We start from the raw sequence: 26096 nt of genomic DNA on the forward strand, positions 1-26096 counted from the left end.
AATTAGGGAAGAAAAGGCGATCAAGGGTATCCATATAGGGTCAGAAGAGATCAAACTCACGCTCTTCGCAGATGATATGATTGTGTATCTGGAGAACACTAGGGACTCTACTACAAAACTCCTAGAAGTGATCAAGGAATACAGCAGCATCTCAGGTTACAAAATCAACATTCATAAATCGGTAGCCTTTATATACACCAACAACAGTCAAATTGAAAAAGCAGTTAAGGACTCTATCCCATTCACAGTAGTGCCAAAGAGAATGAAATATTGGGGAATTTACCTAACAAAAGACGTGAAAGATCTCTATAAAGAGAACTATGAAACTCTAAGAAAAGAAATAGCTGAAAATGTTAACAAATGGAAAAACATACCATGCTCATGGCTAGGAAGAATCAACATTATCAAAATGTCCATACTACCCAAAGCAATATATAATTTCAACGCACTCCCTATTAAAGCTCCACTGTCATATTTTAAAGATCTTGAAAAAACATTACTTCGTTTTATATGGAATCAGAAAAAACCTCGAATAGCCAAGACATTACTCAGAAATAAAAACAAAACAGGAGGAATCACACTACCACACTTCAGACTTTACTGCAAAGTGATAGTGATCAAAACAGCATGGTATTGGCACAAAAACAGAGAAGTAGATATCTGGAACAGAATAGAGAACTAAGAGATGAATCCAGCTACTTACCGCTATTTGATTTTTGACAAGCCAATTAAAAACATCCAGTGAGGAAAAGATTCCCTATTTAACAAATGGTGCTGGCTGAACTGGCTGCAACCTGCAGAAGACTGAAATTGGACCCACACCTTTCACCATTAACTAAGATAGACTCTCATTGGATTAAAGATTTAAACTTAAAACATGAAACTATAAAAATACTAGAGGAGAATGCAGGGAAAACCCTTGAAGAAATTGGTCTGGGTGAGTATTTCATGAGGAGAACCCCCCGGGCAATTGAAGCAGCTTCAAAAATACACTACTGGGACTTGATCAAACTAAAAAGCTTCTGCACAGCTAAGAACACATTAAGCAGAGCAAGCAGACAGCCCTCAGAATGGGAGAAGATATTTGCAGGGTATATCTCTGACAAAGGTTTAATAACTAGAATCCACAGAGAACTCAAACGCATCAGCAAGAAAAAAACAAGGTATCCCATCGCAGGCTAGGCAAGGGATTTGAAGAGAAACTTCTCTGAAGAAGACAGGCGCACGGCCTTCAGACATATGAAAAAATGCTCATCATCTTTAATCATCAGAGAAATGCAAATCAAAACTACTTTGAGATATCATCTAACTCCAATGAGACTAGCCTATATCACAAAATCTCAAGACCAGAGATGTTGGCGTGGATGCGGAGAAAAGGGAACACTTCTGCACTGCTGGTGGGAATGCAAATTAATACATTCCTTTTGGAAAGATATATGGAGAACACTCAGAGATCTAAAAATAGATCTGCCATTCAATCCTGTAATCCCTCTGCTGGGCATATACCCAGAAGACCAAAAATCACAACATAACAAAGATATTTGTACCAGAATGTTTATTGCAGCCCAATTCATAATAGCTAAGTCATGGAAAAAGCCCAAGTGCCCATCGATCCACGAATGGATTAATAAATTGTGGTATATGTATACCATGGAATACTATGCAGCCTTAAAGAAAAATGGAGACTTTACCTCTTTCATGTTTACATGGATGGAGCTGGAACATATTCTTCTTAGTAAAGTATCCCAAGAATGGAAGAAAAAATACCCAATGTACACAGCCCTACTATGAAAATAATTTGGGACTCTCACATGAAAGCTATAACCCAGCTACAACTTAACAATAGGGGGAAGTGGGAAGGGGGAAGTGGGTAGAGGGAGGGGAATTGGTGGGATCACACCTGTAGTGCATATTACAGGGGTATTTGCGAAACTTGGTAAATGTAGAATGTAAATGTTTTGGCACAGTAACTGAGATAACGCCAGAAAGGCTATGTTAACCACTGTGATAAAAATGTGTCAAATGGTTTATGAAGTGAGTGTATGATGCCCCATAATCATATCATTGTATACAGTTATGATTTAATAATAAAAAAAAGAATAATGTCTAATACATTTTATGTGCTAAACATTAAACTAACTACTCTGTCAAATTATTTTTGTTCATATCATTTTCCAAATAAATTACTTTGTATTCTTATTAAAATTTTATTGTTGTATCTTATTGAAATATTATTTATAAATTCCAAACTAAAATGGCAATTTCACTAATTTTCTTTGTATTTGATAACTCATGTATCTCATAAAGTAAATATGAATATTTAGTAACAAAATTATATTATGTTATATTATTTATCCTAACAAATGGAAAAAATTTTGCCTAAAGCCTCATTATACATTTTCATTCAAGATTATTCCATGTCAAGTGAAAAGAGTGTTAATTTCCATAAAATACTATAAAAATAGAAATAAAAGTCTCAATAGGCAAAGACTGTGAAAGTGAAATGAAAAAATTGATAACACATAGTAAGTAATAATAGGCATATAAAAAAATGAAAGAGCAAGAGTGAGACACTGTCTCTGAAAATAACTAGGCTTTGTGACGGGCGCCTATAGTCTAGCTACTCTGGAGGCTGAGGCAAGAGATTTGCTTGAGCCCAAGAGTTTGCTGTGAGCTATGACGCCATGGCACTCTACTGTGGGCGTCAAAGTGCGACCCTGTCCTCCCACAAAAAGTCTAATGTTAAATTGCTTATATTGTAAACCCAGTCAACATTTTCTGAAAATTAATCCCAAATTCTCACAAAACCTTGCTGCAATAAAAGAGGAACATTTTTAAATTCATCTCTTAGCCAATATAACCATATTAACACTGTGACAAATCATCACAAGTAAGAAAGGCTATGAACCAATATTCCATATAAATATAGAATCCTCAAAAATACTAGCAAACTGAACCAACAACATATAAAAGCAACATATAAAAATTAATATGTACCATGAACAATTAGAAATTTTTCACAGTGGCAATGTTAGATTAAAATAAAAAATAAATCAACCAATGATTATATAGTATTTCTAGAATGAAAGAAAGAAGGTGATATTTTAAATAGAAAATGTTTGACAATTCTAACACCTGTTCAGGATAAAACACATTGTTGAGTGCTAGAGAACATCTGAGACCTGTTGAAAGACTGTGTAAAACCTGCAGCTCATGGTGAAATGTTGAGAGCTTCATCTGCAAGTGTAAAATCAAGACATGAATATCCACCTTTAGCATTCTGTTCACCATTGTTCTGCGTGTATTAGTGAAAATATTGTACACAAAAACAAATTAAAATAAAATCTTCTGGAGTAAAAAATTGAAATAGATTTTTATTGCCATAATGTTCAAAATATGTAGGGAATTTACTAAAAATTATTCACACTAATACACAATTTAATCAATGTCACAGATACAACTTCCACATACTAAATTAAATAGTACTTTTATATAACAGTAGTCAACAAAATAAATTGACTTAAGAAAAAATTATTAACAATAGTATCAAAAAAAGGAATTATTTAGGAATAAGTTTAACAAAATAAATTCAAGTAGTTTATAACTAAAATCATTTAAAATACTTAAATATCAAAATAGAATGGAATAAATTAGGAAACATCCAATATTAAAGGATACTATTAAATATTAAGATGAAAATGCACAGGTTAAACTACAGAGTCAAAGAAAATTCCAAAGTCATTTTTCTTTAATAGAATTTGGCAAGCTCTCTCTAGAATCCATGTGGACAAAGAAAATTAAATATACACAATTTAGAAAAATAATACTTAGTAACTTAAACTCCTGATAATATTTATTACTACAATGTTACAGAAATAAAACAATATGGTACAAGCATACGGATGGTTTCATGTCGACCGACATAAAAGAAGATTCCTTAATAAAGAATAATCTGGGGTAAAGTTAATTTTGCTTTTCAACAAATGATGCTGGGAAAATTATATATTCATGTGCAAAGGAGGAAGTTGTACCCCTAATGTGATCCACATCCACACGAAAATACTAAAATAGATTGTGTACCTAAATGTAAAAGCTAAACTACACAATTTTTTGGACAAAAATAACAGTAAATTTTTGTGACCGGGGTTTAATAAAGATAATTATAAGAAAAGCATAATAAAGAAGAAAAAAAGGGAATTGTACTTCAAACTGAAAAAAAAATATTGTTCAAAAAACATCATGGTAAATATGAAAAGTTAAACTACTTAAAGAGAAGTAATATTTTAAATTATGTGTCAGAGGGTGGTGCCTGTGGCTTAAAGGAATAGGGCACTGACCCCATACGCCAGAGGTGGTGGGTTCAAACCCAGCCCTGGCCAAAAAAAAAACTGCAAAATAATAATAATAATAATCATGTATCCGATTAGGGTCTGGGAACCAAAATATATAAACAACTTTTATAGGTCACTAATAAGACAGGAGTTTACCAGTTAAAAATGGGCAAAGGATTTGAATAGACATTTTTCCGAATAAAAAATAAAATTTTCCAATTTGCACAAAATATATTTTCAATACCATTAGTCATTATAGAAATATTAATTAAAACACAATGATATAATAAAACTCACTAAAATGGCTGTACCAAATGCATGAATTCCGAGCATCTGATCAAAATGTGTTTTCTGGGCAAGTATGCTTTATTAAGTTTTGATTTTACTCTCAGCACAGTGTGTCACACACAATTTAAAATAATAAATTGTCCCTGAGTAAATGCATTAATGCCTGGAATGTCCTGGTTCGACTCCTTCAAAGTCTGGCACTTTTTCCAAACAACCAGCAGAGTCTTATCTGGCCAGAACTGCAAATGCTTGCGATTGTCTCCTAACCTGGCCAAGGGATTTAGATTTATGTTGGACACCTGGCTCATTCTCAGAGCCTGACTCTTCTTGAGATGCCTGTTCAGAATGCTAATAAGGGTTTTCTGTTTCAACTTCCCAGAAGTGCTACTTTTTTCCAGAATAGTATTAAAACTTTGAAAACAATGAGTGAAAAACTCTTTTATTTTCGTTTTTTCTTCATAGTGCTTAGTAAAAGAGGTTGCGTTCGTTACAGTTTGAAAAAGAAAAGTCAGTAGAAGATACAATATGTATATATAAATATATGAAAATATACATAAATGGATATAGATGTATATGTATATATAGATATATGTGTTTGTGTATATATGTGGATAAATGATATATTGTGTTTTCTTCTGATTCAATGACACAGTGCAGAAAATTAGAAAACAATGTTCAGCCTCGTATCGCCATCTGATCCATAAAGCAAACACAAACATACATTGGAGAAAAGAAACCTTATTTAATAAATGTTCCTGAGGACAAGCGCGCTAGGGGCCGGTTAAGGACATGAAACAAAAGAAACCCTGAAAGGGGAGCGGCTGCCACCTCCAGCAGCCCCGCCCCGCTGCCGTCCCCACTCACCCACCTGGATACCTACCTCTGCCTTGAAGCTGACCTTGCCTTTGTAAGAGTCCATCCCTGAACTGCCAACCCTGACCCTCCACCCTGCCCTCTCTGTCTCAGGGCGGCGCTGCTGCTCCTCAGCCCGGGTCGGCAGCCCCGCTGCCTCCCTGGAGTGCGAGTGGGACCGGCTCCTGCTAAGGGAGCTCCTAGCCGTGGCAGGTCGGGCCGGATCCTAGAGGTGTCGGAGCTGGAATTGGAGGAGGACGAGAAGCAGGAGGAAGCGGAGCTGGACCGAGACCTGGCAGAGGAGGAGAAGCTGGAGGAAGCAGAGGAGAACGGACTGTCGCTGCTGCTGCTGCTGCTGCTGCTGTCGCCGCCCACGGCTACCGCCTGCCAGACCCAGTCTATCCTGGACCGGTCCCTGGGTCGGTACTGCTGCCCGCCTCAGACTCCGATGCCCGGGAGGCGGCGGCTGCAGCCTTGGCCGGGCGGATGCTGTACCGAGGGGACAATGCCCAGGCGTGATGGCCGCGATGCTGCCCCACGCCTGCGGCCCGGAAGCTGCGGGGCGCCGGCGCCACCCTGAACGGCAACCAGGCGTCCCTGCACCTGAGGAAGAGCGAAATCCTCTCAGCTACAGGGCACTTCTCCATGATTTGTGCATTTCGAAACAAAAATGGCCCTGCCCTGACCTGCACTGCCCTGTCCTGCCCTGCCCTGCCCTGCCCTGCCCTGCCCTGGGACTAATTGTCATTTAGTCCTAATCTTCCTGGTTAAACCACAGTCCAAGTCAAGGTCTCCTAATCATATGGTAGGATTAGCACTTGGACCCAAAGAAGCAACTATTGAAAGAATTCAGGGCAGCGCCTGTGGCTCAAGGAGTAGGGCGCCGGTCCCATATGCCTGAGGTGGTGGGTTCAAACCCAGCCCCAGCCAAAAAAAAAAAAGAATTCAGCAGCAGACCCACATACATAGTAACTCCGTGCAGAGATAAGGAGCCTGTCTTTGAAGTGATTGGGATGCTGGAAAATGTTGACAGAGCACGGGAAGAAATAAAAATGCATATTGTCAGTTGTACAGGAAACTGTATAATGCTCAGTGATTTCCACGACAATGGTACCTATGTAACCTCTAGGTTCTGCATGGCTCTCCTCCAGTCTAGTTCCTCCTAGCCCATAAAGAATGATATCTAATTATCTACATGATAGTTCCAGTTCTCTAGAAAATGGTTCCACAAACTCCTACTTTGGAAGCAATAGACTGGCTTACTTTAGTCTAAGAAGCCCATTTAGTACAGGAAACTTTTGGTTTGGAGGTACACTACTGTCAGTAGGCTCAAGAGATCTTGCAGTTAATTCTCCTGCCTTTGACTCTTTACCAAGAAATGCTCAAAGTACCTGGACTTCCTTTGAACCAGTTAACCCACTTTCTGGCTTTGAGAGTGATCTCTCTGGTAACATGAAGACTCAGTGCAGAGGAAGTCAGCCATCTACTCATCCTACATTTCCTGAAGTACAGAACACCCACTGTCTGGGAGGGTTAGGAGTGACCCAGTTAGTACAGGCAACCATATTGGCCTTCCCATATACATCCCTGCTTTTTCTAATGGTACCAATAGTTACTGCTCTTCCAATGGTGGCTCCACCTCTAGCTCACCTCCAAAATCAAGACAAAAGCATGATTGTATGACTTGCTTTGAAAATGAAGTTATTACTTCCCTAGTTCCATATGATCGCAACCTCTTCCTCATATGCCAATAAGATCTATGAAAAGAGAACACCATCATTTGCAGTTTGCCCAGACAATCCAAATTCACTCTTTACCACACACACACACACACACACACACACCCACACACCCCATATTACCATATCTCTATATGGACCTATAAAGGCATGGATATAATGGTAACTTCCAGTAAACTTCCTAATGAATTCTTGTGACTGTTATCAGGCTTTATTGGAGTTAGGCTAAAGTTGTTTGTAAACTTATAAAAGGCTGCTGTGGTAACACTAAACCTAAGTGGTCTCCTGTCTACTAGTTTGGTTTGAATTATTAATACTATCATGTAGACGCAGAGACATAGCTTATCTAAGAATTGCTGAAGCTGAAGTTCATGTTGGCTGAGGGAAGATAGTCATAGGTTGTGTGAGCCTATGAGAAACTGTATATGTCTAAGATTTCAAAACAGTGGGTACCCAAAACTAACCACAGGAAGAGGTTATGCAAGGTACTTGACATTGCAGATGATTCAGGCACTTCCAGTTCTGCTTTCTTTACACTGCCAGTTTTGACAAAATGGGTTTTTTTTTTTATTTTTTTATTTTACAACAACTTCTGCCTAATTCTGCAGTATTGGAAGTAACTTTGTAATGCATTATGATTACTTATTGGTAGTAGTAGGGCTTATGGCAGTTTACTAGATTACTGGTTATAATTTGGGACAAAACCACTACATTGACTCTGATTTCGCCCAGAAGTTCAAGGCAGGTATGATCAGTGGATCAGGAATGCAATTGTAAAATCTCACTTGTTACCTCCCTTGGTGGAGAAGACTATCACAGGCCCCAGACTCAGAATTGCATTTGGGGACTTTCGGTGCTCTATTCTAGGGCTTTCTACTTGAGGGACCATAGTTCCATCCAAATGAAATTTGGCCTTCATTAGTATTCAATGGCAACTCAGTTAGGTGCACTTGCAGGAATATCAGAGAAACTTCTTTGTGTTGCTTTCACTTCACACGAGGTCATGAGCATCTTTGCACATTGCTGCTATTTATATGGTAACTACCTGCCCAAAGCATCTCCTGAAGCAGGCAGCTCCACTGCCTGACAGACCTTTCACAAAGCTTAATAGTTAACACTTTTATAAGGAAGTTTTATGCAGGAAAAGCAGAAATTACACATAGAAGAGTGTTAATCTACTCTATGCATTTGTCTGCAGTATGCCATCTCAGAGAACTCATCCCCATAACCTTGCAGGGCAGACACTGTGCCCTCACATAGCTGCCTCACATTCCTGCAGGAGCCACAGCGGCCCTAGCAAAATGTTACAGCCTATTAGGCACACAGAATGTGCCCTGTAGCACAACTGGCATGCAAATAGCAACTGTGGCTCAGCCTTTCAATGCTAGCAGAGTATGACATGATAAAATTCTATTTGCATGCCAGTTGTGCTACATGGAAAAAAGAAAGAAAATGCTTTTGTCTGATATTTAAATATGATAGATATCACTCAACCCCATATGCTTGGAACTGAAAAGCATTTCTAAAACCAATTTAACTGCTCTCTTGTGAAGAAGGACATGAAGGTCAGGGAGAAAAGGGGCCAGCTGTCCCATTCTAGATCATCCTGCTCTGAAAAAGTTCTGGAAAGGCACAAAGTGTAATATTGTCAGTGACTTATACTGTATAAGTATACAAGAATTTTTTGTTAGATTTACTCCTAGATATTTGAGATATTTGATTTTTTGAATTACGTTGTAGATGACATTTTCAAAATTCATTTTGTACTTGTTTCCTGTATGCGAGCATGCAATTATTTTAGTGTCCTGACTCGGTTCTGTGTGACTTTATTAAATTCATATACTAATCTGCATACTTTGTAAATATATTTAGATTTTCCACAAACACAGTCATTACTACAGATCTTTTCAATATTAATACCTTTTATTTCTCTTTCTTAAATTATTGCATTGGCGGGCGGCGCCTGTGACTCAGTGAGTAGGGCGCCAGCCCCATATGCCGAGGGTGGCAGGTTCAAACCGAGCCCCGGCCAAACTGCAACCAAAAAATAGCCAGGCGTTGTGGCAGGTGCCTGTAGTCCCAGCTGCTCGGGAGGCTGAGGCAAGAGAATCGCGTAAGCCCAAGAGTTAAGAGGTTGCTGTGAGCCTTGTGACGCCACGGCACTCTACCTGAGGGCAGTACAGTGAGACTCTGTCTCTACAAAAAAAAAAAAAAAAAAAAAAAAATTATTGCATTGGCAAATAATTTCGGTATGATGGTGAATAGAAACTATTATAGTGGACATTTTTTTTGATGATGTTGTTGTTCCCAAGGGGAACAATGTTTCGCCATGAGGTATAGTATTGCTGTAGGCATGAAGGGATTTTATATTTATTCCAAGCTTACTGGGAGCTTTTAAATAAATAGCTATCACATTTTCTCAAATACTTTCTTCTGCATCTATTGTGATTATATGTTCTTTTCCCTTTAGTCTATTATGTGGTGGTAAGATTTTTTGCATATCTTTTTCTAGAGACATTGGCTAGTGATATTTCTTTCTTGTGGTGTCCTTGTCATGTTTTGATATCCAATTTATGGCCTCCAAATAAGAATTGAAATATTTTCCACTTTTCCTATTTAATAAAAATGTTTACATATGGTAATTTAGTCATTCACCAAATGATACTGTCAGTATTTATAATATATCCAGCTGGCCAGTAATTCTAATATATCCATCTGACAAAGCACTGGTATTTATACTGCTCGGCCAGTATTTATAATATATCCATCTGAAAAAGCACTGGTATGAAAAATGTACAAAGAATTCCTATAAGGCAGTAAGACCTACAACCCAGTTTAATAAAAACCAACACATCTGGAATAAGCACTCTATCAAAGAGGAGTTGCAAATAGCCAATAGGCGGTTGAAACAGGGCTCGACACCATCACCATCCACTGGCTGAGAGCCTGTTACCTGTCTACTGGCACACGGGGGTACTGGCAGCTGGCAGAGATCACGTGGCCGGACGTGCTGCACCTGGAGGCCAGGCTGGTGGTTTCTTCACCAGGGAGGAAGGCCAAATCCCTGAGTAGGAGGCCAGATGCTCACTGAAGGTGGGAGGTATAAGGTGGGCACAGGTGGTAGGCATGGGGAAGTGATGATACTGGCTGCCCAGAGCTGCCCAGAGGGACAGTGAAGGCGCAGGAGTGAGAGTTGCTTGATGCCCTCCATGCCACAGTGTGCCCTCCTTTCAGGTTTTATAGCAGCCTTGGCCAGCGGTCATGTAAAAGACTCTCAGTGGAGCAGAATCAGGTAGGAGTCAAACCCAGTGACCATCTGGGGAGGCCATAGGGCAGGCACAGACTGCAGCCTCTGGAGGGCCAGGGATGCCTCACCTTTGTCCCTAAGACAGCTGTGTAGTCCCTGGCACCCTCCTCTTAATGTTTTAAATCTTTAATAATCTCTACACACAGAAACACACACACACACACAAACACATATCAATAAATAAAACAAAGGGAAAAAGCCTTTAGTGGTCTTTTTAATGAAAGTGATGGTTCATGGAGCTTTAGTAGAATACGGACAGTTTGAGAAATACTGTCTTTCAACCCCCACAACCGAGGCATGACCTTTCCTTGAGCCTCTCTCCCGTTTCCCAGCATAATTTAAAAGGATTTCTACATGGGTCATTACAAAACTCTTGTGTTTTAAGTTACACAAAATCAAGAAACAAAATATACATGGACAAAAACAAATGAAACCCTTCTGGCAACACTGATAAACTGAGGACGTTAAAGCTTCCACAGGTAAATCAGAAAGGACTGTGAACTGCGTTTCTTGGAAGAGAAATAACAGACCATAATACAGTCTGTCTCAAAAATTCTTGTAGTGGCTTGCAAACTATATATAATATTTTGCATGATTTTAGATATTTATCTTCCTTTATGTTTGTGCTACCATTGAGTTATTCTTCCTTATTTCCAATCTGTACTTATCTGTGGCAAAGAACACAAAAAGATATGTCTACATGTATTCTTCTTTTTTTTTTTTGTCATCAATACTACTGGTGTGTTTAGAAAGCTCTGAAAAATAGAATCTCAGCAGTCTTAAATTATCCTCTCAGAACGTAATGGAATTATGTTCCTCCATTTTTAACTGGATTTTGAATGAATCTTTCTTTGGGCTACATTTAAGATTGTGTCAGATTACCCTCCTCCCTGGAGCTCAGAACTACACAGTTACTTTCTCCCAGGGTTACTGATGTTTTCCCCCAATTCCTCCTGTATCTAAATTCAATTCACAGTAGTGGTTCTCAGATTGTTTTCTCTAACCTCTAAAAGGATGAAATTCTTTATAAGAGAAACAGCATCAGAAATAGAGTTATTTGCTGCAGGCAACATACTAAAGGCCATCTACACACATACATGCAAATACTTGAATAACTGACATGATAATCTGTAGCAAATGGCTTCATTCATCTGGCTCTCATCTGTAAACTACTGGCTTTCATGGAAAGCTTGAGCTCCAGCTTTTACAGCATCACAATTGCATGGCTGAACCATAACCTGGGTTCCTGAGGTTTCTCCCATGTCTGAGAAGTTACAGGGAAAGTGCATGGAGGGTTTGGAGCTCTGACGGTGGCTGTAGCAGTGGTTCTGGATCCGTGGCTGAGCAGCTCAGGGTGTGTAGTGTTCTTGAGCCAGACTTGCCTGCCTCAGCCCTGACCCTCTTCCAGTGCCATGTTTTTTGAGACATTCCCCAGTCTTCCACGCTGCTGCTGCTGGTATAGATAGCGCTGAAAGAAGATGACAATAACAGTGCTGTTAATTACTTGCTATCTGCTAATTTAAATAACAACTTTACTCTGCATTTGAACCTGTCAGCCACTCACAGGTCTATGCATGCATGTGTGTCTTCTCACTTAACCCACCAGCAACTCTCTCTCTTTTATTTTTTAATTAAATCATAGCTGTGTACATTAATGCCATCATGGGGCACCATACACTGGTTTTTTAGACTGTTTGGCACATTTTCTTTCTTTTTTTTTTTTTTCTATTCTTGTGATGCTTTACTAAGAACAATGTGTTCCATTTCCATCCATGTTAATACAGAGGCTGTAAAGTTTCCATTTTTTTTTAATGGCTGAATAGTATGCCATGGTGTACATATACCACAGGTTGTTAATCCATTCCTGGGTTGGTGGGCATTTAGGATGTTCCACATTTTGGCGAGTGTAAATTGAGCTGCAATAAATAGTCTAGTGCAAGTGTTCTTAAGATAAAAGGATTTTTTTCCTTCTGGGTAGATGCCCAGTAATGGGATTGCAGGATCAAATGGGAGGTTTAGCTTGAGTTCTTTGAGGGTTCTCCATACTTCCTTCCAAAAAGGTTGTATTAGTTTGCAGTCCCACCAGCAGTATAAAAGTTACCACATCCATGCCAGCATCTGCAGTTTTGAGATTTTGTGATGTGGGTCATTCTCGCTGGGGTTAGATGGTATCTTGGGTTGGTTTTGATTTGCATTTCTCTAAGAAATAGGGATGATGAGCATTTTTTCAGATGTTTGTTAGCCCTTTGTCTGTCTTCTTTAGAGAAGGTTCTATTCATGTCTCTTGCCCATTAATATATGGGATTGTTGGCTTTTTTCATGTGGATTAATTTGAGTTCTCTATAGATCCTAGTTATAAAGCTTATGTCTGATTCAAAATATGCAAATATCCTATGCTTCTTTTTTTTTTCGTATAACTTTTTATTGTGGTAAAATACACATAGCATAAAATTGATCATTTTAACCATTGTTAAATAATACAGTTCACAGTTCAATGGCATTAGGTACATTCACAACCCTGTAAACTCATCACCACTATCTGTTTCCAGGACTTTTTCATCTTCCCAAACTGAAGCTCTGTGCCCATTAAAAAATTGCCCCCAACTCCTCCTCTCCCCAGCCCATGGCAAACCCTATTCTACTTTCTGTCTCTATGAATTGCCTATTCTGGGTATCTTATGTAAGTGGAATCCTACAATATCTGTTCCTTTGTGTCTGATTTAACTCACTTAGCATAATATTTTCTTTTTTTTTTATTTTTTTTTTATTGTTGGGGATTCATTGAGGGTACAATAAGCCAGGTTATATTGATTGCAATTGTTAGGTAAAGTCCCTCTTGCAATCCTGTCTTGCCCCCATAAAGTGTGACACACACCAAGGCCCCACCCACCTCCCTCCTTCCCTCCTTCTGTTTCCCCCCCCATAACCATAATTGTCATTAATTGTCCTCATATCAAAATTGAGTACATAGGATTCATGCTTCTCCATTCTTGTGATGCTTTACTAAGAATACTGTCTTCCACGTCTATCCAGGTTAATATCAAGGATGTAAAGTCTCCATTTTTTTAATGGCTGAATAGTATTCCATGGTATACATATACCACAGCTTGTTAATCCATTCCTGGGTTGGTGGGCATTTAGGCTGTTTCCACATTTTGGCGATTGTAAATCGAGCTGCAATAAACAGTCTAGTAAAAGTGTCCTTATGATGAAAGGATTTATTTCCTTCTGGGTAGATGCGCAGTAATGGGAATGCAGGATCGAATGGGAGGTCTAGCTTGAGTGCTTTGAGGTTTCTCCATACTTCCTTCCAGAAAGGTTGTACTAGTTTGCAGTCCCACCAGCAGTGTAAAAGTGTTCCCTTCTCTCCACATCCACGCCAGCATCTGCAGTTTTGAGATTTTGTGATGTGGGCCATTCTCACTGGGGTTAGATGATATCTCAGGGTTGTTTTGATTTGCATTTCTCTAATATATAGAGATGATGAACATTTTTTCATGTGTTTGCTAGCCATTCATCTGTCGTCTTTAGAGAAAGTTCTATTCATGTCTCTTGCCCATTGATATAAGGGATTGTTGGCATTTTTCATGTGGATTAATTTGAGTTCTCTATAGATCCTAGTTATCAAGCTTTTGTCTGATTGAAAATATGCAAATATCCTTTCCCATTGTGCAGGTTGTCTCTTTGCTTTGGTTATTGTCTCCTTAGCTGTACAGAAGCTTTTCAGTTTAATGAAGTCCCATTTGTTGATTTTTGTTGTTGTTACAATTGCCATGGCAGTCTTCTTCATGAAGTCTTTCCCCAGGCCAATATCTTCCAGTGTTTTTCCTATGCTTTCTTGGAGGATTTTTATTGTTTCATGCCTTAAGTTTAAGTCCTTTATCCATCTTGAATCAATTTTTGTGAGTGGGGAAAGGTGTGGGTCCAGTTTCAGTCTTTTACATGTAGTCATCCAGTTCTCCCAACACCATTTATTGAATAGGGAGTCTTTCCCCCAAGGTATGTTCTTGTTTGGTTTATCAAAGATTAGGTGGTTGTAAAATGTTAGTTTCATTTCTGGGTTTTCAATTTGATTCCAAGTGTCTATGTCTCTGTTTTTGTGCCAGTGCCATGCTGTCTTGAGCACTATGGCTTTGTAGTACAGACTAAAATCTGGTATGCTGATTCCCCCAGCTTTATTTTTGTTACAGAGAACTGCCTTAGCTATACGGGGTTTTTTCTGGTTCCATACAAAATGCAGAATCATTTTTTCCAAATCTTGAAAGTATGATGTTGGTATTTTGATAGGAATGGCATTGAATAGGTAGATTGCTTTAGGAAGTATAGACATTTTAACAATGTTGATCATTCCCATCCATGAGCATGGTATGTTCTTCCATTTGTTAATATCCTCTGCTATTTCTGTTCTGAGTATTTCATAGTTTTCTTTATAGAGGTCCTTCACCTCCTTCTTTAGGTTTATTCCTAGGTATTTCATTTTCTTTGAGACTATTTTGAAGGGAGTTGTGTCCTTAATTACCTTCTCATCATGACTGTTATTGGTATATACAAAGGCTACTGACTTGTGGACATTGATTTTATATCCTGAAACATTACTGTATTTTTTCATGACTTCTAGGAGTCTTGTGGTTGAGTCTCTGGGGTTCTCTAAGTATAAGATCATGTCGTCATCAAAGAGGGAGAGTTTGACCTCCTCTGCTCCCATTTGGATTCCCTTTATTTCCTTATCTTGCCTAATTGTATTGGCTAGAACTTCCAGCACTATGTTGAATAGTAAAGGTGACAGAGGACAACCTTGTCTGGTTCCAGTTCTAAGAGGAAAAGCTTTCAGTTTTACTCCATTCAGTGAAATATTGGCTGTGGGTTTGTCATAGATACCTTCAATCAGTTTTAGAAATGTGCCACCTATGCCCATACTCTTCAGTGTTCTAATTAGAAAAGGATGCTGGATTTTATCAAATGCTTTTTCTGCATCTATTGAGAGGATCATGTGATCTTTATTTTTGCCTCTGTTAATATGGTGGATAACGTTTATAGACTTGCGTATGTTAAACCAGCCTTGCATCCCTGGGATGAAGCCTACTTGATCATGTTGAATGACTTTTTTGATGATAAGCTGTAATCTACTGGCTAGGATTTTGTTGAGAATTTTTGCGTCTATGTTCATGAGTGAGATTGGTCTGAAATTCTCCTTTTTGTTTGGGTCTTTTCCTGGTTTTGGTATCAGGGTGATGTTTGCTTCATAGAATGTGTTGGGGAAGATTCCTTCTTCCTCAATTTTTTGGAATAATTTCTGCAGTACAGGAATAAGCTATTCCTTGAAGGTTTGATAGAATTCTGGAGTGAAGCCATCTGGACCAGGGCATTTTTTGGTTGGAAGATTTTTTTTGTTTCTTTGATCTCAGTGCTTGAAATTGGTCTGTTGAGGAGCTCTATTTCTTCCTGGCTGAATCTAGGGAGATGGTGTGATCCCAAATATTGATCCATTTCCTTCACATTGTCAAATTTCTGGGCACAGAGTTTCTGGTAGTATTCAGAGATGATCTCTTGTATCTCTGTGGGATCAGTTGTTATTTCCCCTTTATCATTTCTGATTGAGGTTACTAGAGATTTTACTTTTCTATTCCTGGTTACTCTGGCCAATGCTTTACTTATTTTATTTATTTTTTCAAAAAACCAACTCCTTGTTTCATTAATTTTCTGAATGATTCTTTTGTTTTCAATTTCATTGATCTCTGATTTGATTTTGGAGATTTCTTTTTTTCTACTGAGTTTAGGCTTAGATTGTTCTTCTTTTTCCTATTCCATAAGCTCTCTTGTGAGATTGTCGATGTGCTCTCTTTCTGTTATTCGAATGTAGGCATCTAAAGCGGTGAATTTTCCTCTCAAAACTGCTTCTGCAGTATCCCACAGGTTTTGGTAGCTTGTGACTTCATTGTTGTTATGCTCAAGGAAGTTAATGATTTCCTGTTTTATTTCTTCCTTCACCCATCTGTTATTCAACAGAAGATTGTTTAGTTTCCATGCCTTTGGGTGGGGTCGAGCATTTTTGTTAGAGTTGAGTTCCACATTTAGTGTCTTATGGTCTGAGAAGATGCAAGGTAAAATTTCAATTCTTTTGATTCTGTTGATATTTGTTTTGTGTCCCAGGATATGATCAATTTTGGAGAATGTTCCATGGGGTTATGAGAAGAATGTATATTCTTTATCTTTGGGATTGAGTGTTCTATATGCGTCTATCAAGCACAGTTGTTCTAGGGTCTCATTTAAGTCTCTTATGTCCTTGTTTAATTTCTGTTTAGAGCATCTGTCCAGCTCTGTAAGAGGAGTGTTAAAGTCCCCTGTTATTCTGGTATTATCAGATATCGTATTGCTCAGACTGAGTAAGGTCTGTTTCAAGAATCTGGAAGCATTTAAATTGGGTGCATAGATATTTAGAATTGAAATGTCTTCTTGTTGTATTTTTCCCTTGACCAATATAAAGTGCCCATCTTTGTCTTTTTTGACTTTAGTTGCTTTAAATCCACATGTATCTGAAAATAAGACCGCAACTCCTCTTTTCTTCTGAATTCCATTTGCCTGAAAAATTGTCTTCCAACCCTTGACTCGGAGCTTTAATTTGTCTTCTGAAGCCAGGTGTGTTTCTTGCAGACAGCAAATGGATGGCTTGTGTTTTTTAATCCAGTCAACCAATCTATGTCTCTTCAGTGGGGAATTCAAGCCATTAACATTTATTGAGATAATTGATAAGTGTGGTAGTATTCCATTTGTCCTATTTTGTGAGAGTCCATTGCTTAGTTTTATCTTTTGCATCAGTGTGGAGGTTTGGTTCTGTCCTTTAATTTCTGAGTTCTTACTTTGCTGCTGATCCATTGTGGTGGTCAGTGTGCAGAACAGGTTGAAGTATTTCCTGTAGAGCTGGTCTTGTTAAGGTGAATTTCCTCAATGTTTGTATATCCGTAAATGATTTGATTTCTCCATCAATTTTGAAGCTTAGCTTAGCAGGGTACAGATTTCTGGGCTGGAAATTGTTCTGCTTAAGTAGATTAAAGGCAGATGACCATTGTCTTCTTGCTTGGAATGTTTCATTAGAGAAGTCTGCGGTCAATCTGATGGATTTGCCCCTGTAGGTCAACTGGCGCTTACTCCTGGCAACTTGCAGAATCTTTTCCTTTGTCTTGACTTTGGACAGTTTCATCACAATGTGTCTTGGATAAGCTAGGTTAGAGTTGAGGCGACCTGGGGTCCGATAGCGCTCTGAAAGCAGTGTGTCAGAATCTTTGGTGATATTTGGGAAATTTTCTTTTATAATACTCTCTAGTATGGCTTCCATTCCTCTGGGGCATTCTTCTTCCCCTTCTGGAATTCCTATAACTCGTATGTTGGAACGCTTCATAAAGTCCCATAATTCTGGCAGTGAACGTTCTGCTTTCTCTCTCTTCTTTTCTGCCTGTTTTACTGTCTGAGTTATCTCAAGAACTTTGTCTTCTACCTCTGAAATTCTTTCTTCTACCTTTTCTAACCTGTTGCTGATACTTTCCTTTGCATCTTTAAGTTCCCTGATGGACTGTTTCATTTCCTTCAGCTCTGCTATATCCATTTTATATTCTTCATATCGTAAATCTCTTATTTGATTCTGTTTTTGGATTTCCTTTTGGTTATTATCCACTTTATTAGCAGTTTCCTTCATTGTTTCCATCATTTCTTTCATTGTTTTCCACATGTGTATTCTAAATTCCCTTTCTGTCATTCCTAACATTTCTGTATAGGTGGAATCCTCTGGAGTAGCTACCTCATGGTCCCTTGGTGGGGTTGTTCTGGACTGGTTTTTCAGGTTGCCTGGAGTTTTCTGCTGATTCTTCCTCATGAGTGATTTCTTTGATCTGTTTCCTTGCCCTAATTTTCCTTTCACTTCCTCTTGCTCTTTAAGTTCTCATGCCTGTGGACTAAGGGTTACAGGACCAGAAGGGTGAGAAGGTGTAAGTGCAAAAAAGGGATGAAAGAAAGGAGGACCGATTGATAAGAAAAAAAAAAAGAAAAATATGGAAAGGAGAGGGGGTGGGTAAAAGGAATATTGACCAAAAGAAGAGAGGCACAGAAAGAGATAGACAGAACATTATAGGTGTACAGTAGGGTACTTTGATACAACCTTAAAAAAAAACACCTTCTGGGGGTGCCCAGTTGGCTGGTTCCCTTGAGGTCAGCAGCTCTTTGCTAACCTGATCAGACACAGTACCCCACCTCCACCAAATAGAGAGGAAAGACAAAAATGCTATAAATCAAACCAAAACAAGCAAACAGAAAACTTTACGGGATAAAATTGGCTGGAAAAACCAAATAATAGCAGTAGAAACACTAACAAAAATGAAGTTCTAATTATTGAAATTGGCAGCAATGGGAAATTATAATTAAACTAGAAAAATTGAGAAAGAAAAAGCATCTGTATGGAAAAGGTTGAACTTAAAAAACAAAACAACAATCCACAACATCAAAAGAAACAAAAAAAAACAACCAAACCAAAAAAAAAAAAACAACCAAAAACGAAGCAGTATGTATGTGTTATTGAATATTGTCCTGGCAACACATGGTCTTCTGGAGTATGAGATGTTAATCACAGTTCTGATACGACTGGAGGCTGCTAGTTTCTCAAACCCCAGCAGATAGACACCCTAAATCTCTCTTCAGCCCACTTAAAAGGCACTTTGAACTTGTTCACTTACTGAGCAGAAGCTTTCTCAGGGAAGTGCTTGTCGTTGGAATCACTGCTGAAGTGGCTATCCACTTACCCTGTGTGTCAAAACTGGTCTCCCTCTGCAGCCGAGGGTTAGGGCTGCAAGGCGGCTCAGACCCCGCCCTTAGGCTACTTGGTCGCTGGGTTACCAGCTCCCACACAATTCCAGCTCTGCGACCCTGAGGGCCGAGCTTGCTGGGGCAGATCGCTCACAATGGCTGCCTGTGACCCAGAGCTAAACACTATTAGCTCTGTCTGGCTCAGCGGCTCAGACTGGGGCCCTAGACAAAGGCCCTAAATAATTTTTCAATATAGTAGTAACAGATTCTTTCATAAGAGCAGGCAAATAATTTAATTTCACCTGCTATATAAAGCACTTATCCTTGGGGCACAAATCATGGCCCACCTGGTTCCTTAGCTCTCTTCCAGGCTGTTTATTGTAGGCTATCAGTGCAGGAGTTCCTAAGGCATTGGCAGCTACCTGATATAGAAGATTTCTTTAAATTCATGCTTTTTGAAATGTTCAAAGTTAAATTTCAGAAAACATTATGAATCTATAGGATTATTTCATTTGGGATTTTGGTATTTACAATGTCATCTATAAAATAGATGCTTTGTGCAGATATAGAATAGAGATCTGAAGAAATCCAAGACTCTTCAAATCAATATTAAAGTGATGTTACCCACATGTTTAAAGCACTATAAATGTTACTTTTCCATTCACTATGGTGTATTCACAAAACAAAGGCAACAACAACTGTAGGAGATACCTGAAAAGAAAAAAACCTTGGTAATAAGGGAAGGGGAAAAGGATCGGTCTCTCATTAAAGAGCTCAAGAGCACGTACATCGTTGCTTGGCAGTCTCCACACCTGTGGTGTAAATAGCCATGGGATCACTTTTATAAATAGCCACAGGAGAAGCTAGTCGGGGCTCCTAGTAGGCTCCTATAAGACTGACTGCTGCACCTTTGAGGCACTCTGGCAGCTCTGACCTGACTGAGAAAACTGGCTCCTCCTGATGGAGAGCCTTACTTGACTGAGACAATGGGCTCCCTGGCACTTATGGGAAGCCATACCCCAAGCAAGCTTGTACAGTGGTTCGTGTCCTGGCAGTTTCATGGACCAGGACTGTGATGTAGCATCCTGGCTCTGACAGTCAGCACACTTGATAGTTAAAAAACAATTACCTTTGCTTAAAAATGTCTTCATCAGTTATAAATTATTAATGAAAAATAAAAATGTTGATAAAGAACACTTTTGTGCATGTAAAAAATTGAAGTCAACATAATTAAATCTTCATTATTGGAATATAGGCTATATTTTAAAGCTTACTGTAACAAACCAAATATAGATTTTAAATTACCATAGATTTCATAGTTTAGAGATTTTGCAAGATGATTATAAAGATGAAAAGGCCAGTACATTATTTCCACTAATATAATTTACATGGAAATATTTTGCTTTGAATAATAATCCAGAAAAAGTTAAAGTCCACAGTCTAACCCAACACGACCCTACATGTATCTGTAAGTTAGACAATTTTAACCACAGAAAACATATAATGACTAATTTTAACTCTCTGATTTGTGAAATAGAAAAGGCAACACATAGCCTCTATTCTAACTGGACATTTACAACCACATGCTGTACTAATATTCCACACTTTTTTATCAGTGAACTGAAAATGCGGGCCTTCAGTTTGGCTTCTCACTTTCATCCCAGCAGCCCCATCTTACACTTCATGGAAGCCTTTAGTTTGGCTTCTCACTTCATCCCACCAGTTCCATGGCAGTGCTGACAGCTCCAGGGCCATCATTTGAAGCTAGTAAAGAATAACTTGGGGAAAGGTGGCACCTGTGGATCAAAGGCATAGGGCGCTGGCCCTATATGCCAGAGGTGGCAGGTTCAAACCCAGCCTCAGCCAAAAACTGCAAAAAAAAAAAAAACAATAATAATAATTTGGGATTATGTTAGGACTTATAGATGGTAAAACTTGTGGAATCCTCCAACTGTTAAAAAGATAAATGTGCCACATATAAATAACAAGAACATTAAGCTCTGAAAACACCACCATATAAAACGAATTTTCTTTCAAACTCTTACCAAACTCCGTAAGTATTCTGAATTGTAACCAGTTGAACTGCATTAGGGTCTAAAATCAGTTTGGAAGAACATATGCAATTGTGAAGCTGGCCTGGAGGAGGAGCCCTAAGATCAGCTGAATCACAAGGAACCCAGGCAAACATCAGAATCATGCTGTAAGCAGTAATTTAATTCTTGCACTGCTGCTTTTATTTATGGACCAATCTATTGCAACAAACACTTATATCATTATTAAAATGATTTGCTTCAATAAATATTAAGAACTTCTCCATAGGATGAACATGGCGACTCAATTCTGTATTCCTGGCACTCTGGGAGGTGAATTGCCTGAGCTCAGAAGCAAGAGCAAGACGCTATCTCTACGAAAATTAGAAAAACTAGCTGGGCATTATAGCAGGCACCTGTAGTTCCAGCTGCTCAGGAAACTGAGGGAAAGAGGATCAGTTAAGCCCTGGAATTTGAGGTTACCATGGGCTCTGACACTACATGGCACTGAACTGAAGGTGACAAATTCACACTCTGTCTCAAAACAAAACATCCTCCATAAAGCCATCTTTAATGTGAATACCATTCAGAAGATAAGACAGTAAAGGTCAATTTGAGGGATTTATCTTCTATGTTTAATATTTATTTCATTTATTAACCCCTCTCCTCCATGCCTCAACACAACCTATAGTGACTGTAATATATAGGGCCTCCCTCAGCATCCCTGGCCCTCATGGGCTCCCTTTATCTCTCCTACAGCTAGGCAGAAACACACATTGAGTGTGGAGGTTTTTGTCATATTGAAGATTAACCCAAAACCTCAACAAGGCAAAAAATGAGTAAGAGGTGGAAAAACCTCTCTCCATCTGTAACTTCTCTTTAAACACGGGACCAAGTATTAAATCATTTCACCTGCATAAAAAATGATTTGCTGACACCAGGGAAGCCCAGTCAACACAGAAGCCTTTAAACTGCAGCTCTTGGAGGGCAGGGGCTGTGTATGACCTACCACACTGGACTTAGGAGGCATTAAGCACTTTGCATCCATGTTTCAAAAGACACCTCCCAAACCACACCCTCCTCTGCCTGCTCCAAATCCTAATTCCTTCCCCAGATTTTCTTTTATACAACATGCTACTCCCATCTTTACATCCATTTGCTGGAGCCATGAAACTGGACATTTTCCAGGACCCTCCTCCTTCACCCCTCATCACCAGCAAGTCGGACATGGTCCTTGGATATATTTCTAAACGTGGGCAGTTCTTTCTTCCCCTTATTCTGCCACTTCACATTTTCAGATTTTCCCAGCCCTTCGTACTTTCCAGAGGGTTTTAAAAAACATTTAACAAGATTTGAATAATGTTCCCTTGCAAAGTACATGGCTATGATTAACTCTTTGGCTTATGATTGATTATGATTTCTAAGCACCTATTACACATACTCAGGAATGATTACAATGGGAAAAGCTATGACCTAAAAGTGGTTTCCAAGTGCAATGATATTAAAATTCGCATGAATATCAAAAGTTATAAAATGAGGTTGACAAAATGCTGACTTGGCATGCTTTTACGCCCTTCTTTTCAATTTGCAGTTTTCTTTCTCTATGTGGGAGTCTGTAAGGTCTCCTTCCCTCAGACTCTTAGCCCTGCCACCTCTGCTTTCTGGAATGCTTCAGTATCTCCTGCCCTTCTTGTGGCTGCCTCCTTCTCGTCCTTCAAGTCTCAATTAACTTGGTTCTTCCTCCATAAGCCTTCCTTTCCATGTGATTCTGTCTAAGCAGAACCCATGCTAATCATACTTTCCATATTCAGAATATCATTCCTCATAAATACCCTCTTGGCCACCGTGTATCTTGGAGGTTTTTTCTCTTCAATGACTGACTTGCCTCCTGTTTGGTGTGATTTCCTCATCTCGGAGGAGTGCCCCTGTGCACAAATAGCTGATCTAGATTGATTTTTATTTTGGTATTTGATATTTGGATAGAACATTGTCTTATTTTAATTTGTCAGACTTTAAAGTGAGGATTTATATACCTAAATTATAAATTATTCCAGCATAATTTAAAACAAACAGGAAAAAGAATATACAGCACATGTAAATAACAGGAAAAGGTACATTAATTAGAGTTGGTGAAGAAAATGAAGCTCACTACCAGTTTGCTTTGGGGAGGGAAAAATACATAAGTCCCAACCCAAGTTCACTGGGTTTCTGGTCATATACTGCCATCAATGGCTTTCTATTTTTTACAACAACACAATCATCCTCTTGATGACTTGCCCATCTGATGAATGACAGTGTCCCAAAAACGAAAGGAAAAGATATGCACAATTGTGCCACATTTGATGGTTTTCCTTGCAAAAATTATTATTTTCAGGTACAGATCTCCTACAATCCTGTGCTAACTGCCCTACAAGATGATGAACTTTCTTGAGCACAGTTTATAGACCTTAAAGAAAATGTACCTGGAGTACCTGTGGCTCAGTTAGTAGGGCGCAGGTCTCATTTACAAGTAGTGGTGGGTTCAAACCCGGCCCCCGGCCAAACTGCAGCAAAAATAGCCGGGCATTCTGGTGGGCACCTGTAGTCTCAGCTACTAGGGAGGCTGAGGCAAGAGAATCTTCTAAGCCCAAGAGCTGGACGTTCCTGTGAGCTGTAACGCCAGGCACTCTACCAAGGGCGACCAAGTGAGGCTCTGTCTCTTAAAAAAAAAAAAAAAAGAAAGAAAAAAAAAGAAAGTACACCTGATGACTGCTCCTTTTAAACACTAAAATTTGCAATATAAGACTTATAGACTCTTATAGTTTCAAAAAAATAAGAGACAGTGTTCAGAAAGAACAATGATTTGCCTTCAGGGCATTCAACAACAAGGACTGTGTTCATTCAGCACTTGTATAAACTCTGTGACAAGGAGTAAGGCTTATGAAATACTTACATTGGCTGGCATATTTTTGTCTTTATTTTCATAACGTGCTAAGAGATGTTCTGACAGCTATACTAAACTAATAATTCACTGAATTTAAATGCCTACTTTTGGAATTGTGGATATTTTCTTGAAGCACTGTTCATGGATCCCTTGCATAGTTTTTGTGTGACTTCATAAAACTGTATGGAAGATTCACCAGAGTCAAGATTTAATAACAAATAATACCAAAATACTCCCAAAGAAGTGCTATGAAACATCTCTGCATGCCCACCTGCATCAAGCTTTTTTGTAGGAAAAGTAGGCCAAGGCCAATATGTAGCAATACTTCACTAGGGAGAGAACATCTTTTAACTGTCAGCATTATCTGGACTGTATTACCTAATTATTGTATAACTTAATAAAGTTAATTTTTCTGAAAAATGGCAAACAAAAATCCAAAAGATTTCTTCTGATAAACAGTATTAAAATAATACTTTCAAAATAATTTTACTATATATGTATATATATACACACACATATATGTACCTATAATATAGGTTCCTAATGATAAATAGAATAAAATTAAAAGTAAATTAAAATTAAAATTTCAAAATAATTTTACTACACACACACATTTATAGAAGAGAGATTCTAACAAGCAAATATTTGGAAATCTATACCCATAATATTTTTCAAGTTCAAGACTTAACTTTCTTTACTTTTGGGTCTAGCAAAACTTTTAAATGCCTTATATTTCTTCAGGTGAAAGGGGAATTAATTCTGCAGTCAGATCATGTCCTAAATAACTAAACTTTTCTCAGGAAAATTCAGGTTTTTTCCATGGAAGCCTCATGGACTTTGTAAGCTAATTGTTGCAAGAGGTCAGCTGAATCTATTTCTGAATCTCCCTTAGGAGGAGAATGTATCCAGTCTGCACACTGAATCATCTACACATTGAATAAGAAAAAAGTATATTTTGTAAATCCTGTGTAATGTCAGGTAAACATAAGAATGGCCTTCAGTAAACCCTGGTGACTTTAAATTTCAAATACGTCATTGATTGTTTTCAAATTAAGCTGATGAAGTATTGATTCTCTTTTTTAATTTTCTTTTTATTAAATCATAGCTGTGCACACTAATGGGATCATGGGGCACCAGGCACTGATTTAACACTGAAGAAAGCCAAGCAAAGAGCCATCACTGGGAATGATTTTGAATTTGTGGCATATTAGACAAGGTATTAGGATTTGAAATTAGTAGAAACATTGTTATTACAATGTTATTTACTGAGTGTTGATCTTGAACAAATCTCTAACATCATCCTTTTCTATTGGTAGCATTTAAACGTAATGAGGGCTAGTTCAAGAAATAATAAAAGCCCATTCAGGTCATTAACACTGCTTGAGGATGACAATTCCTGAGTAGGTCTTCCCATCATCTCTTTATTTACTTTTATCTCCTTGACAAGGGCTGAGACTAGACAACCTGCCCAGACTGAAAAGGCCTGGGGAAATGAAATCAGAGATACAACAGTTTGAAACTCAGGTGTTTCCTACATTGTTAACTTCCGGGAACTAGGAAAGTTCTGTTTTCCCTTTGGTGGCTCCCCTTTCTAACAATCCAAAGGCCACAGCTGTTTTGCTTCTATAGATGACATGAGGATTATGGTCCTGCAGGGAGATGAGCTCACATCATCTCTTCTTATAATCAGATCTTTAGGAACAACAATGTACATGCACAGAATAATTCCAAGACTCATCTTGGTGAGTGTCTGTTTCTCTGCTCTGTCAACACTGTGAGCTCAGAACTGAGGGGAGGAGGAGGTGGGAAAAAGCAGGAATTTTTTCAGTAAAATGT

At 38.6% G+C, this 26096-nt stretch overlaps 1 pseudogene; it reads left to right on the forward strand.

Annotated features, from left to right (window-relative positions):
- Positions 1–3910: 3910 nt before the first annotated feature.
- LOC128572536 (RNA-binding E3 ubiquitin-protein ligase MEX3C-like) lies at positions 3911–23768 on the forward strand (annotated as a pseudogene).
- The last annotated feature ends 2328 nt before the right edge of the window (positions 23769–26096 follow it).

This window comes from Nycticebus coucang, chromosome 20 (assembly GCF_027406575.1).
Source record: "Nycticebus coucang isolate mNycCou1 chromosome 20, mNycCou1.pri, whole genome shotgun sequence".
Taxonomy (NCBI): domain Eukaryota; kingdom Metazoa; phylum Chordata; class Mammalia; order Primates; family Lorisidae; genus Nycticebus; species Nycticebus coucang.